This window comes from Geotrypetes seraphini, chromosome 1 (assembly GCF_902459505.1).
Source record: "Geotrypetes seraphini chromosome 1, aGeoSer1.1, whole genome shotgun sequence".
Classification (NCBI taxonomy): Eukaryota; Metazoa; Chordata; class Amphibia; order Gymnophiona; family Dermophiidae; genus Geotrypetes; species Geotrypetes seraphini.
In genome coordinates, this window is record NC_047084.1 from 155155877 (window position 1) to 155168567 (window position 12691).

Consider the following 12691-nt stretch of genomic DNA (forward strand, 5'->3'; position numbering starts at 1 on the left):
GAAGGATTTCTGGATTGTATTATTTATTTGTGGTTGCATGGTACAGCTTCTGTCTAAGGTCATTCCTAGTAGTTTTATGGTGGTTTGGATGGGGTAGTTGATAGAGTTGATTTCTAAATTTTTTGAGGTTTGGATTTTGTCATTTTCGAATAGGATGAGTTTGGTTTTGTCTGGGTTGAGTTTAAGTTTGTGATCTTTCATCCAGATCGTAACTGTATTAAGTATTCTGTGTAGGATGTTTGGCATGGTGGGTTTAGGTTGATCGTAAGGTGTGAGGATGGTAATGTCGTCCGCGTAGCTGTAGGTAATTATACCTAGATTGTTCAGATGTGTTCCGAGAGAGGCAGTGTATAGGTTGAAGAGGGTGGGTGATAGTGGGGAACCCTGTGGTACTCCGCAGGGGTTTGCCCAAGGTTCTGATTTTACGTTGTTTGATTTTACGCTGTAGGTTCTGGATTTTAGGAAGCCTTCAAACCAAGCGTATACTTTATCAGAGATACCTATTGCGTCCAAAATTTGCAGAAGGATATTGTGATCCACTAGGTCAAAGGCTGCGGTTAGGTCTAATTGTATAAGGAGCATTTTTTTCCCTGTGCTGAGGTGTTGTCTGATTGTGTCCATAAGGGAGGCTAGGAGAGTTTCTGTGCTGAAATTGGATCTGAAGCCAGATTGTGTGGGGTGGAGTATGTTATGGTCATCCAGATAATTAGTGAGTTGTTTGGCCACTAGGCCTTCTGTAAGTTTGACGTATAGCGGTATTGAGGCAATAGGTCTGAAGTTGGAGGGTTGGTCTGGTGGTCCTTTTGGATCTTTTTGGATTGGAGTGATGATGATTTTGCTGAGTGCAGTGGGGAAAATGCCATCCGTGAGCGTGGATTGAATCCATTGTAGAAGTAGTGTTCGGAATTTTACACTGGAGGTGGTGAGGAGGTATGAGGGGCAGTGGTTGTAGTCACAGGAGGCGTGGCTGTATTTTTTGTAGAGGTTATTGAAATCAGGCCATTGTATGTTGGTGAATTGAGACCAAGATCTGTCTGCTGCGGTTGAATCTTTTTCTGTGGGGTGAGTTGTGATTATGCTTAGGAGGGATGGGGTAGAATCGAGGGTGGCTCTGGCATTGATAATTTTGTTCTTGAAGTGATCAGCTAGGAGGGTAGCTGATGGGGGTGGGGTATTGTTTGTGGTTGTGTAGGGTTTGGTGTCTGTCAGATCTTTTAAGATTTGGAAAAGTTTTTTGGTGTCTTGGAATTCTGTGCCTATTAGATTTGAGTAATGAGTTTTCCTTTTGTCTTTTAGTAGTTGTTTATATTGTTTGTTGATGTTTTTCCAAGCAGTTTTTGTTTGTTCTAGGTTTGTTTTTCTCCATTTTCTTTCTAATCTTCTACATTGTCTCTTGAGTTGGAGCAGTTCATTGTCAAACCATGGGTCTGATCTTCTGTTGGTTTTGGTTTTGGTTTGTAGTGGGGTTAGTTCATCTAGGATGTTGGTGGACATATGTTTCCAGTGAGAGATGAAGTTTTTGGGGTCTTGGTCTTGGAGTGATTCATCTACTTTTGACCAGAAGGTGGTTGGTTCGATATATTTGCGTGAGGTGTATGTTCTTTTTATGTTAGGTTGAGATGTGGTTTTGGTCCTGTTCCAGTTGATTTTGAAGTTGTAGGTGAAGTGGTCTGACCAAAGCGATGGGGACCAGGTACCTTTGGGGGTTTGAATTACTGGGGTTGGTCGTTGATACGTCATGAACGCTGCAATGTCCAGTTGATGACCTTTTTCATGTGTGGTTTGTGGGTTTAGGATTTGGAATGACAGGGCATTGAGGAAGGATAGACAGTTTTTTGCTGGTGTGGAAGTTGGGTCATCTAGGTGAAGGTTAAGGTCTCCTAGGATAAGGTTGTATTCCGCAGTTAATATCCAGATCTAATTTAGCCCCTCCCCCCTTTTATCAAGCCAGGTTAGGGTTTTTTTAACATTGCGATTAGAGATCTGACGCTCATAGGAATTCTATGAGCATCGGAGATTTTACCGCAATAAAAAACCTTAATGCATCATGATAAAAGAGGGTCAAAGCCATTGGAAGACAGCATTTAAAGAACAGTTGCCCATCACTGACTAAATATTGAGCCCTTCCTTTTCAAGGTCTCCGTCTCCAGTTTTATAGACATCAAATATCCCTTTTTGAATTAAAAACCTAAGTTTATTGGTATTCTGTATAAGTCCACTTTAAAGTAATATAAGAACATAAGAATTGCCTACTGCTGGGTCAGACCAGAGGTCCATTGTGCCCAGCAGTCCGCTCACGTGCCATATATCTAGCCTTACCTGCGTATGTTCTGGTCCAGCAGGAACTTATCTAACCTTTTCTTGAATCCCTAAAGGGTGCTTTCCCCTAAAACAGCCTCCGGAAGAGCGTTCCAGATTTCTACCACTCTCTGGGTGAAGAAGAACTTCCTTACGTTTGTACGGAATCTATTCCCTTTTAACTTTAGCGAGTGCCCTCTCGTTCTCTTCACCTTGGAGAGGGAGAACAATCTCTCTTTCTCTACTAAGTCAATTCCCTTCAATATCTTGAATGTTTCAATCATATCCCCTCTGTCTCCTCTTTTCAAGGAAGAAGAGGCCCAGTTTCTCTAGCCTCTCATTGTACGGCAACTCCTCCAGTCCCTTAACCAATTTTGTCGCTCTTCTCTAGACCCTTTCGAGTAGTACTATGTCCTTTTACATGTACGGAAACCAGTGTTGGACGCAGTATTCCAGGTGGGGGCGTACCATGACTCGGTACAGCAGCATGATAACCTTCTCAGATCTGTTTGTGATCCCCTTCTTAATTACATTACATTACATTAGGGATTTCTATTCCGCCTATACCTTGCAGTTCAAGGCGGATTACAAAAGAGCTAACTGGACATTTCCAGTGAAGTTACAACAGTTTTGGGGTTTTTTTTTTTTTTTTTTGGTTACAAGGGAGGAGAGGTACCTGGATTAATTCTGGAAGAACTTGCAAATTGGATATTAAATTGACTGTACTTTACTGTGTGATATAACAAATAGATTACAGTTAGAGTACAAATAAGATTACGTAACATTTCAGGGATCTGAATACTTGGTTGGTGTTTTGGGGAGGAAGAGATTATTTAAGTGGCGGTTTTGGGGGAGAATTTATCTAGGAGGAGGGGGAAGGGTTGGGTTAAGATATCTGGATAAATTTTTTGAAAAGTAGGGTTTTGATTTCTTTCCTCTTAATCATTCCTTGTTATAAAGTAAAACAGAAAGAAAACACCTTTTTATTGAACTATCAATGTATTTTTTTTATTTCTGTTTATTACTTTAAATTGGATTAAAATAGCAACCATACTACTATGTTCTATATAGTATACTAGCTGATGCCCCGGCGTTGCACGGGTATTTAATTATAGCAATAACACTGTAAATGGATTCAAATAAAGATACTTTATATTGGTGAATGAAATTATTTTTTTACATCTTAATAAAAAGTACAATATTCAAATTATAATGTGAAATATTTGACAAAATGAATACAATACAACTAACGCAAAACGTGATTATAAACAACATTTTTAGTTTCACCTCCTGGAGCAAGAACATATAAATTCTTGGGTGAACCCACCCTTGAGCAAGCAACATAGAGTTGTGGGCCGCGAGACCCCCAGAACATATCACCCCAGGTAGTGAGGGATCTCCATACCAAGTTTCGTTCAAATCGGTCAAGCCGTTTTTGAATTACTGTGAGAATGGCAGCTTTTTACATTTTTTCTATTGACATGAATGGGTGAAATCTGATTTTCTGTTTGTAGCTCCGCCCACGTGTGCAGGTGGGCCGCAAGACCCCCAGAACATATCACCCCAGGTAGTGAGGGATCTGCATACCAAGTTTCGTTCAAATCGGTCAAGCCGTTTTTGAATTACTGTGAGAATGGCAGCTTTTTACATTTTTTCTATTGACATGAATGGGTGAAATCTGATTTTCTGTTTGTAGCTCCGCCCACGTGTGCAGGTGGGCCGCAAGACCCCCAGAACATATCACCCCAGGTAGTGAGGGATCTGCATACCAAGTTTCGTTCAAATCGGTCAAGCCGTTTTTGAATTACTGTGAGAATGGCAGCTTTTTACATTTTTTCCATTGACATGAATGGGTGAAATCTGATTTTCTGTTTGTAGCTCCGCCCACGTGTGCAGGTGGGCCGCAAGACCCCCAGAACATATCACCCCCAGGTAGTGAGGGATCTGCATACCAAGTTTCGTTCAAATCGGTCAAGCTGTTTTTGAATTACTGTGAGAATGGCAGCTTTTTACATTTTTTCCATTGACATGAATGGGTGAAATCTGATTTTCTGTTTGTAGCTCCGCCCACGTGTGCAGGTGGGCCGCGAGACCCCCAGAACATATCACCCCAGGTAGTGAGGGATTTGCATACCAAGTTTCGTTCAAATCGGTCAAGCCGTTTTTGCGTGATCGCGGCACATACACACACACATACATACATACACACATACATACCTCCGATTTTATATATATAGAATACTGTATCTTTGCACCACTCGTATGCAACTAGGTTTCAAATTTTAGAACTATAGCACCCCCTAGTGGTCATATAATTTTTATACTTTTTCACTTACAGAGTGGATAGAATCATGTGGTAGCTGTGTTAGTTCAGTTTTAAAGGTAATGAACAGAAGCAAAAGAAAAATAAGTTATTCCAATAAACAATGTATCATTTTATATTCTATTTTTTATTTTGTTTTATTTCTAGTCACTTAGGAGCCCTTTTAGTAAAGGGTGTTAAACTCTTAAGTGCACGGTTAGCGTATGCTAAAAGACTAGTGCACAACGTATCAAAGCACTTTGCAGTATTTTGCCTGTTTGTAGACAGTATAACATTTATGTTATCTATTTTTAAAAATATATATTTTAGGAGGGAGTATGTCATGAGCATTCTCTCATTATTCAGTTGGCAGGTTAGGATTAGATCGCCCTAACTAGATAATGCAGTGTTAGCAGTAAAGGGCAAATTCTAGAAGAAGCGCCGAATTAGGCACTGTTCAGCGCGATTCAAGTAAAATTGGCTGCTGTCTAATCAATCATGCTCAGTGGTACCTATTATGGAGGCACCCAATAAATAGGCCAGCTCTAGGCACAACTAAAAATTAGGCGCCTATGTGAGCGCTTAAGCACACTTAAGAGCAGCGATTCCGCAATAAGGCGCCTAACACGTAGCCATGCCCACTCCTAACGTGCCTAGCGCCTACTTTTTTGAAGCCGCCTACATTTTTAGAGGCGCCTTAGAAACGCTCTTTCTTGATAGGCGCCTAAGTTTCAATTATTGCTGATTAAAAAGCTTAATTGAGCTTGTTCGTCAATTTAGATCTGCGCCTATCTAGTTGGGCGCCTCCAAAATAGGTGCCTAACGTTAGGCGCTGGTTACAGAATTTGGGCCTAATTTTTTGGCACATGACCTGCAAAAAGAAAAGGAAAAAAAGGCCCTACAGAAATTATTGGGTACAGGACTTGAAACAGTAGTGAGAATCTCTTTTAGATTTTTGCCTCTTGACTGTTTCAAGTCCTGTACCCAATGGATTTTATAAATGTGGCAAATGCAATATGTGTCAGATCACTCTACCTGCGAAAGAATTTACTAGTCCCAAGGATGGGAAGATCTATAAGATCCAACATTTTCTTACCTGCTCCTCTGACCACATAGTATATGCCATTATTTGTCCGTGTGGTATGTCGGTATGTCCACTAGATCATTTAAAACAAGACTTAGCGAACACAAATCCAATTTAAAGTGTGGGAGAATGACAGCACCCATAGTGGAACATTGTGTACAGATGCAGCACAGATTCCTGGATCTTAGAGCTTTCTGTTTTGATAAGGTCATATTAAACAGAAGAGGAGGAGACCGGAAAAAATTGCTCTTACAGCAAGAGTCCCGATGGATTTTTAAATTGGGCACTATGAAGCCGGCTGGACTTAACAGCGTAGTGGAGTGGAACTCCTTCTTTTAGGAAATCAATTTAAGAATACATTCTAAGAATAACATAAGTCTAGTTCTTATCTTTACCCCGAAAATTTAATACATTAATTTTTGAGCTTTAAAGCATTTAAACACACAGCTTGAATAGCGCATGAATCTTATGAATAATTAATTAAGCACCTTTTAAAGCGCATGCGTGGCGTTCTCACTTTGCAAACGCCATTTTCAATTCAGAACAGAAAGCTGCGAATTAAGCTGCCCAGTAAGTACCGCCGTTTTATTATTATTTTTAAGAGTATTAGCATGGTTTGTAATAACACATTTTCCCTATATTTATTCTAGTAATTTACCACGACCCCTGATGAAGCCGAAGGTTCGGCGAAACGGGTCACGTTGGGCAAAGACCGCTTTAAGATAAGTGCTGTCTCTATTCTTAAAGTTTATACTAGAAGATTTTATAGTTATGCACTAGGTTTGCACTTTATATAAAAGCAGAACCCGATGAAAGATAACCACTAACCTGTTGAAGCTGTTTAAAAGCCTTCGTTGATGAAGAACAGCACAGGTATCTGAAGGCACTGCTATAAGTTATCATCATTACTCTATGCTCACAAGTCTCTATTTTTGACTATTTCTACTACAACTACTTATCATTTCTATAGCGCTACTAGACATATGCAGGGCTGTACATCATAAGGTCACACTCACTGGGAAGAAGCTTACATTTATATATTTTTCCTGTCACCTATGTCTGAGAATCCCTTTCATATACTTTTGCTCTAAAATGCCCAATCTATCCTCTCGTCGTTAACTAGATCAAGTTTCAAGTTTAATAATAATTTGTTATCCCACCTTTTCAAATTACAAAGCGGCTAATAATAATTAAAAAAAAACAGAAAACAGGGAAATACAGACATATTAAAAATTAATTATATCAATAAAGACAAGTACAAAAGATGCACAAGACAAACATACACGAGAGGAAAGAGGGAAGAAACTACAATAATCAAAGGAAAAAAATTAAAACAATAAAGGAAAAACCAAAAGGTAGGGGGTATATTTACTAAATTGTTAAGAATGCCAAGGAAATGCCTAAGAAGTAATGGTAAAATATTATATATCTGTCCTTAAAAAGACAATTAGACTGCAATCAAATTGCAAAAGCATCTTTATAAAATATTGATTTTAGAGTTGACTTGAATTTATCTAATGTGCAGATCTCCCGTAAATGTAATGAGGCTGAATTCCAAAGGGTGGGAGCGGTAACAGAGAATATATTATTACGCACGGTATTGATGATTTTAAGTGAGGGAACAGTTAACAGATTTTGGTTTGACGTCTGGAGAGTACGCTGAGAAGATAGGGGAATTAGAAATCTATTGATAAATTCTGGCTGTTTGGTTAATCGGATTTTGAAAGTCAACAGCATTAATACATTCAATAAATTTGTACAAGCAACTATTGGAGAAAAGGGAAATCTAGTGCACCTATCTACTCACCCAGTCATTAGTAGCGGTATAGAAGCTTTCAATAAACATAAACACATATCTTGACCTGAGGATGTTTCTGGCCTTTGAAAGCTAGTCAAAAAGGGAGCAATTCTTTTAATGGGCACCTTCATTTAAGCACTCAAATGCCACGCGATGAGAGCCTGTTCTATACACTTCTCCCTCCGGATTCGCGGGGGATAGGGGCAGAGCCGGACCGCGAATGGCGAAAAACCGTGAATATCCGGCTCTGACCCACCCCGCCTCCCTCCCGCCTTCCCTACGATGGGAACTCCCTACAACTATTTCCTAATGGTGATCTGCATGGGGCAGGAGCTTAGGACGATCGCTCCTGCCCCGAAAGCCCGCTAGACCACCAGGTAAGGCCAGGATGCCGGGGGGAAGACTTAACAATGTTTTTTTTTCCCCCTCCCCAAAAAATTGCAAATATGTGAAATCGCAATTACCGAAACCGCGAATGGGGAGGGGGAAGTGTAATGGCATCTGGACTCTCAGATAAGATTCCAGAATACTAAGATAACCCGGTACAGACACATCCAGTGTTTATATGCCAGCAATTATTGTTTATTGAGAACGTCTATACCGATACTAATGACTGGGTAGTCAATTCAGAGCAGTTTACATGAGCCTCTATGATGGTGTTACGATACATGAGCTTCAGTAGTGGTGTTACTATACATGAGGTACAATTTATGAGCTTCTATTATGTTATTGATTTATTTTAAAAATTTATATCCCGCTTGTAAACTAAGCGGGTTACAATCCTTATATACAGATGCATCAACACAAGTTAAAAGACAGGTTATGTAAGACCAGTGTTTCTCAACCTTTTCAAGCCAAGTACCCCCTTAAGCCTAACAAATTTCAACCGAGTACCCCGCCCAAGCTCCACCCCAGAACCGCCCATACTCCACCCCCTTAACAACAGTATTAATTGTAATGCAATTTCTTCTATCCATTTTCCTGGCAGAGCCATTAACTGCGCTTTTCAATCTTTCCCTAAATAAGGGAAAGGTCCCCTTGGACTGTAAAATTGCTAACGTCATTCCACAAAAAGGGATGCAAGTCAGAGGCTGAAAATTACAGGCCGGTGAGTCTCACATCAATAGTATGCAAACTTATGGAAACATTGATTAAAAACAGATTGGATACGATTCTAGATGATGAGAGGCTGAGGGATCCCCACCAGCATGGATTCATGAAGGGAAGATCTTGTCAATCCAATCTGATAAGCTTCTTTGACTGGGTAACGAAACAACTGGGCAGGGGAGAGTCCCTGGATATCGTGTATTTGGACTTCAGTAAGGCTTTCGATAGTGTCCCACACCATAGGTTATTAAACAAGATGAAAACAATGGGACTAGGAGAAACATTGACTGCATGGGTTAAAGACTGACTCAGTGGTAGACTTCAGAGTAGAGAGTTGCGCGGGTACAGAAATCCCACCCGTCCCCGTGAGGAATCCCACCCATCCCCGTGAGGAATCCCTCCATCCCCACCCGTCCCTGCGAGGAATCCCCTCCGTCCCTATAAACTTCAGAAATAGTTATTTCATTTAATTATGCTACTGAATTAAAGGCTCTGGTAGAAACCCATTTACAAATAAGCAAAAAGACTTTATTAATTTGGAAATATTTGTTGGGATGTAACACAGGTATAGAAAGCTAACCAGGTACCTTTGTGGCGCTTCCCCGCCCGACCGACAGCAGAACAGGCCCAGTCCGACAAACCTCCCTGCCCTGTAGCCGCGAATCTAAATTACCTTCTTACAGCAGCTGTAAGAAGGTAATTTAGATTCGCGGCTACAGGACAGGGAGGTTTGTCGGACCGGGCCTGTTGTTGGTCGGTCGGGGGAAGCGCCACAAAGGTAAGCTGTGCTGCACCCGGGGCGGACCACCCTCCCCCTCTTGGTACGCCACTGCCTTTTCCCTACCTTCCCTGCCGCAGCACACAGCCAACCGGAAGTCTTCCCGATGTAAGCGCTAACGTCGGAGGGAGGGAGGGCTTTGCTTAAGCCCTCCCTCCGACGTCAGCGCTGACATCGGGAAGACTTCCGTTCGGCTGTGTGCTGCGGCAGGGCAGGTAGGGAGAAGACGAACCTTGCGGCTGAGTACATCCAGCCCCGCAGGAACCCCGCAACCCTCGGAGGCGTCCCCATGGGATCCCTGCGACACTAGGGGGCGTCCCCACGGGATTCCCGTGACCCTAGGGGGCGTCCCCACGGGATCCCCGTGACCTGAAGGGGAAACCCGCGGGATTCCCGTCGTCCCCGTTCCCGTGCAGCTCTCTACTTCAGAGGATGGTGGTAAATGGTATCCCCTCAGAAACGTCGGAAGTGACCAGTGGAGTGCCACAGGGCTCGGTCTTGGGTCCGATACTGTTTAATATCTTTGTACGAGACCTGCTTCAGGGACTTCGAGGTAAAATTACACTATTCGCCGATGACGCTAAGCTATGTAACGTGGTTGACAGCGCAACCGTGCCCGACACTATGAGGCAGGACCTACTTTTACTGAAACAATGGTCTAATACTTGACAACTGAGTTTTAACGCCAAAAAGTGTAAGGTTATGCACCTTGGTAGCGGTAACCCCAGCAGAACATACACCCTGAATGGTGAAACCTTAACAAGAACTGTCGCAGAATGAGACCTGGGTGTAATCATTAACGAAAATATGAAGGCTGCCACTCAAGTGGAGAAAGCCTCGGCCGAGGCTAGACAAATGCTGGGTTGCATCCGAAGAAGTTTTGTCAGCCGTAAGCCTGAAGTCATAATGCCATTGTACAGGACCATGGTGAGACCTCATCTGGCGTACTGTGTTCAGTTTTGGAGGCCACATTATAAAAAGGATGTGAAGAGAATGGAATCGGTTCAGCGAATGGCCACTAAGATGGTCTAAGGTCTCAAGGATCTCCCATATGAAGAACGTCTAAGCAGGCTACAGTTATATTCTCTCGAAGAACGCAGAGAGAGGGGAGACATGATAGAGACGTTCAAATATCTTACAAGCTGTACCGAGGTGGAGGAAGATATCCTTTTTCTTACGGGTCCCACGGCAACAAGAGGGCATCTGCTCAAACTCAAGAGTGGGAGATTTCATGGTGACATCAGGAGGGGTGGCTGATCGTTGGAATGGCCTTCCACGTCAGGTAGTTAAAGCCAGCAACATGCTCGACTTCAAGAAACGATGGGATAAACATGTGGGTTCACTTTCGGGAATTGCTTAGGGGGAGTGTTCTTTTAAGGGGAGTGTTCTTTTGAGTGGGCAGACGTGTTGGGCCGACGGCCTTTTTCTGCCGTCATACTCTATGTTTCTATATACAATATAATCTTATTAATACATAATGGTAACCACAAAATTAAAAAACACAAAGCACACTGTTCGCAGAGAAAATTTTTATTATTTATATTGAGTTTTTTTCAAAAAGGTCAAGGCAGGATTGGCTGGGCAGGAACCTTCTCTTCACCGTCTGAACTGATAATGGGGGAAGGCTTGTGGGCTGGCCACATGCAGTCGCTAAATGTGCCTGGCCCATCCCTGTTGCGGTAGTGGCAGGGAGGTAGGAGGTGGGAATGGAGTGTGGCAGAGACAGCTTTGGTAGTGGGGGCAGGTAGGAAGCAGCGGCAGCGGTGGTGGCTTCAATGGGGGGACAAGCAGGGAGAGATCCCAGGCGGCGGCCAGCCTGCGTACCCCCAACAGGCGGCCCGCATACCCTGTACCGCATGAGAAACACTGCATTAGACAACTTTCTTTTGTTTCTAGTTTGCCAAGGAAAGCTGAAACAACTGCTAATCTTCAAACAGTCAGTTATGAAAGACTCTCACTAATAAATATGTTTTTAAAGATTTTTTCACAGCACAACACAGGAATCGTGAGGATCAGATGTCAATAATTCAGCCACAGGTGTAAAGTTCAACGTTCACTTTATTGAAAGTAGCACAGCGAGGACTCGAAGACTCAACACTGACAGTGTTTCGGCATCTATGCCTTTGTCAAGAGTCTCAACGTCTGGTAGTTCTATCACATAAATAGAGCATTCAACACAGCTCAAATTTAGAAGCGAGCAGGAAAATATCTGGTGTCCAAAGCAAAGCTGAGGATCACGAGTGAAAGATTTAAAGTCTGCACAAAGTCTCAGTGAAACTTTCAATGAGTTCCATGTTCTTGGATCTGTCACAGAGACAGCTGCCATATAGTTTATAATGTACCATTATTGTTTATAATGTACATCATGATTGTTTTCCAAAGATGATCTCATTGCAGACTCAGATTGTAATGCTCTGTTAGGGAATGGGGACTTGTATACTATCTTTTTTGTTGGCTTTGGCATTCAAAGCTGGGAATGGAGGATTAAGTGACTTGCCCAGGGTCACAAGTAGCTTCACTGGGATTTGATCTCACAACCTCTGGGTGCAGAGGCAGTGGCTCTACCAGTTGAGCCACAACCCTTCCTTGACACATCCTGTTTCAAAACCTGGGTCAGATACCATGGTGCCTTCCAATACAAGATCGATATCAAAAACAGAGTTCAGAAATTATTATTTCTTCTTTATCAATACACCCAGAGACAGTATCAGTTCAATAATAATATGACAAGTATGCGAGTCTTAGCTATAGATTGTATCTGGGCTTTTTAACGAGAGGGAAAAAGACCTCAGACCATTGTTGTCATTTCAAATCAGCCAAAAGGCTGTTCAGTTGAACAAGACAATACTGTAATTATAGGTCATAAACAACCCTCTTAAGTACAGTGGTGCCTCACACAACGAACTTAATTGGTTCCAGGAGCAAGTTTGTTATGTGAAACGTTCGTTATGTGAAACGCGTTTTCCCATAGGAATACATGTAAAAAAAAATAATTCGTTCTGCAGCATAAAATATGCTAAGATGACATAAAAAAGATAAATTTTTGTTATTATTTTTATTTAGATACATCTAAAAACATACATCTCCCTGTCCTTTTACTTCCACTATCTTCCTATCCCATCTCTATTCCCTTTTGTCCCTCTCCCCATGATCAATCATCTCACCACCTCTCTCTGCCCTCACCCTCAGGGTTCAAGATTGCTTCCACTCTTTTTCCTGTTGTTCTCTCTGCCTGTCACCCTATGATTTAGCATCCCTTCTGCCCTTGTCCAATATTTCCCCTTCTCTCCCTCCCTCTCATCCCCTGCTCCAACATGTGCTTTC

General features: G+C 42.2%; 1 long non-coding RNA gene across 1 annotated transcript in view; it reads right to left on the reverse strand.

Annotated features, from left to right (window-relative positions):
• LOC117358734 overlaps window positions 1–12691 on the reverse strand; it is a 71993-nt gene that overhangs the window by 54808 nt on the left and 4494 nt on the right. The gene's annotated exons all lie outside the window — the stretch shown is intronic.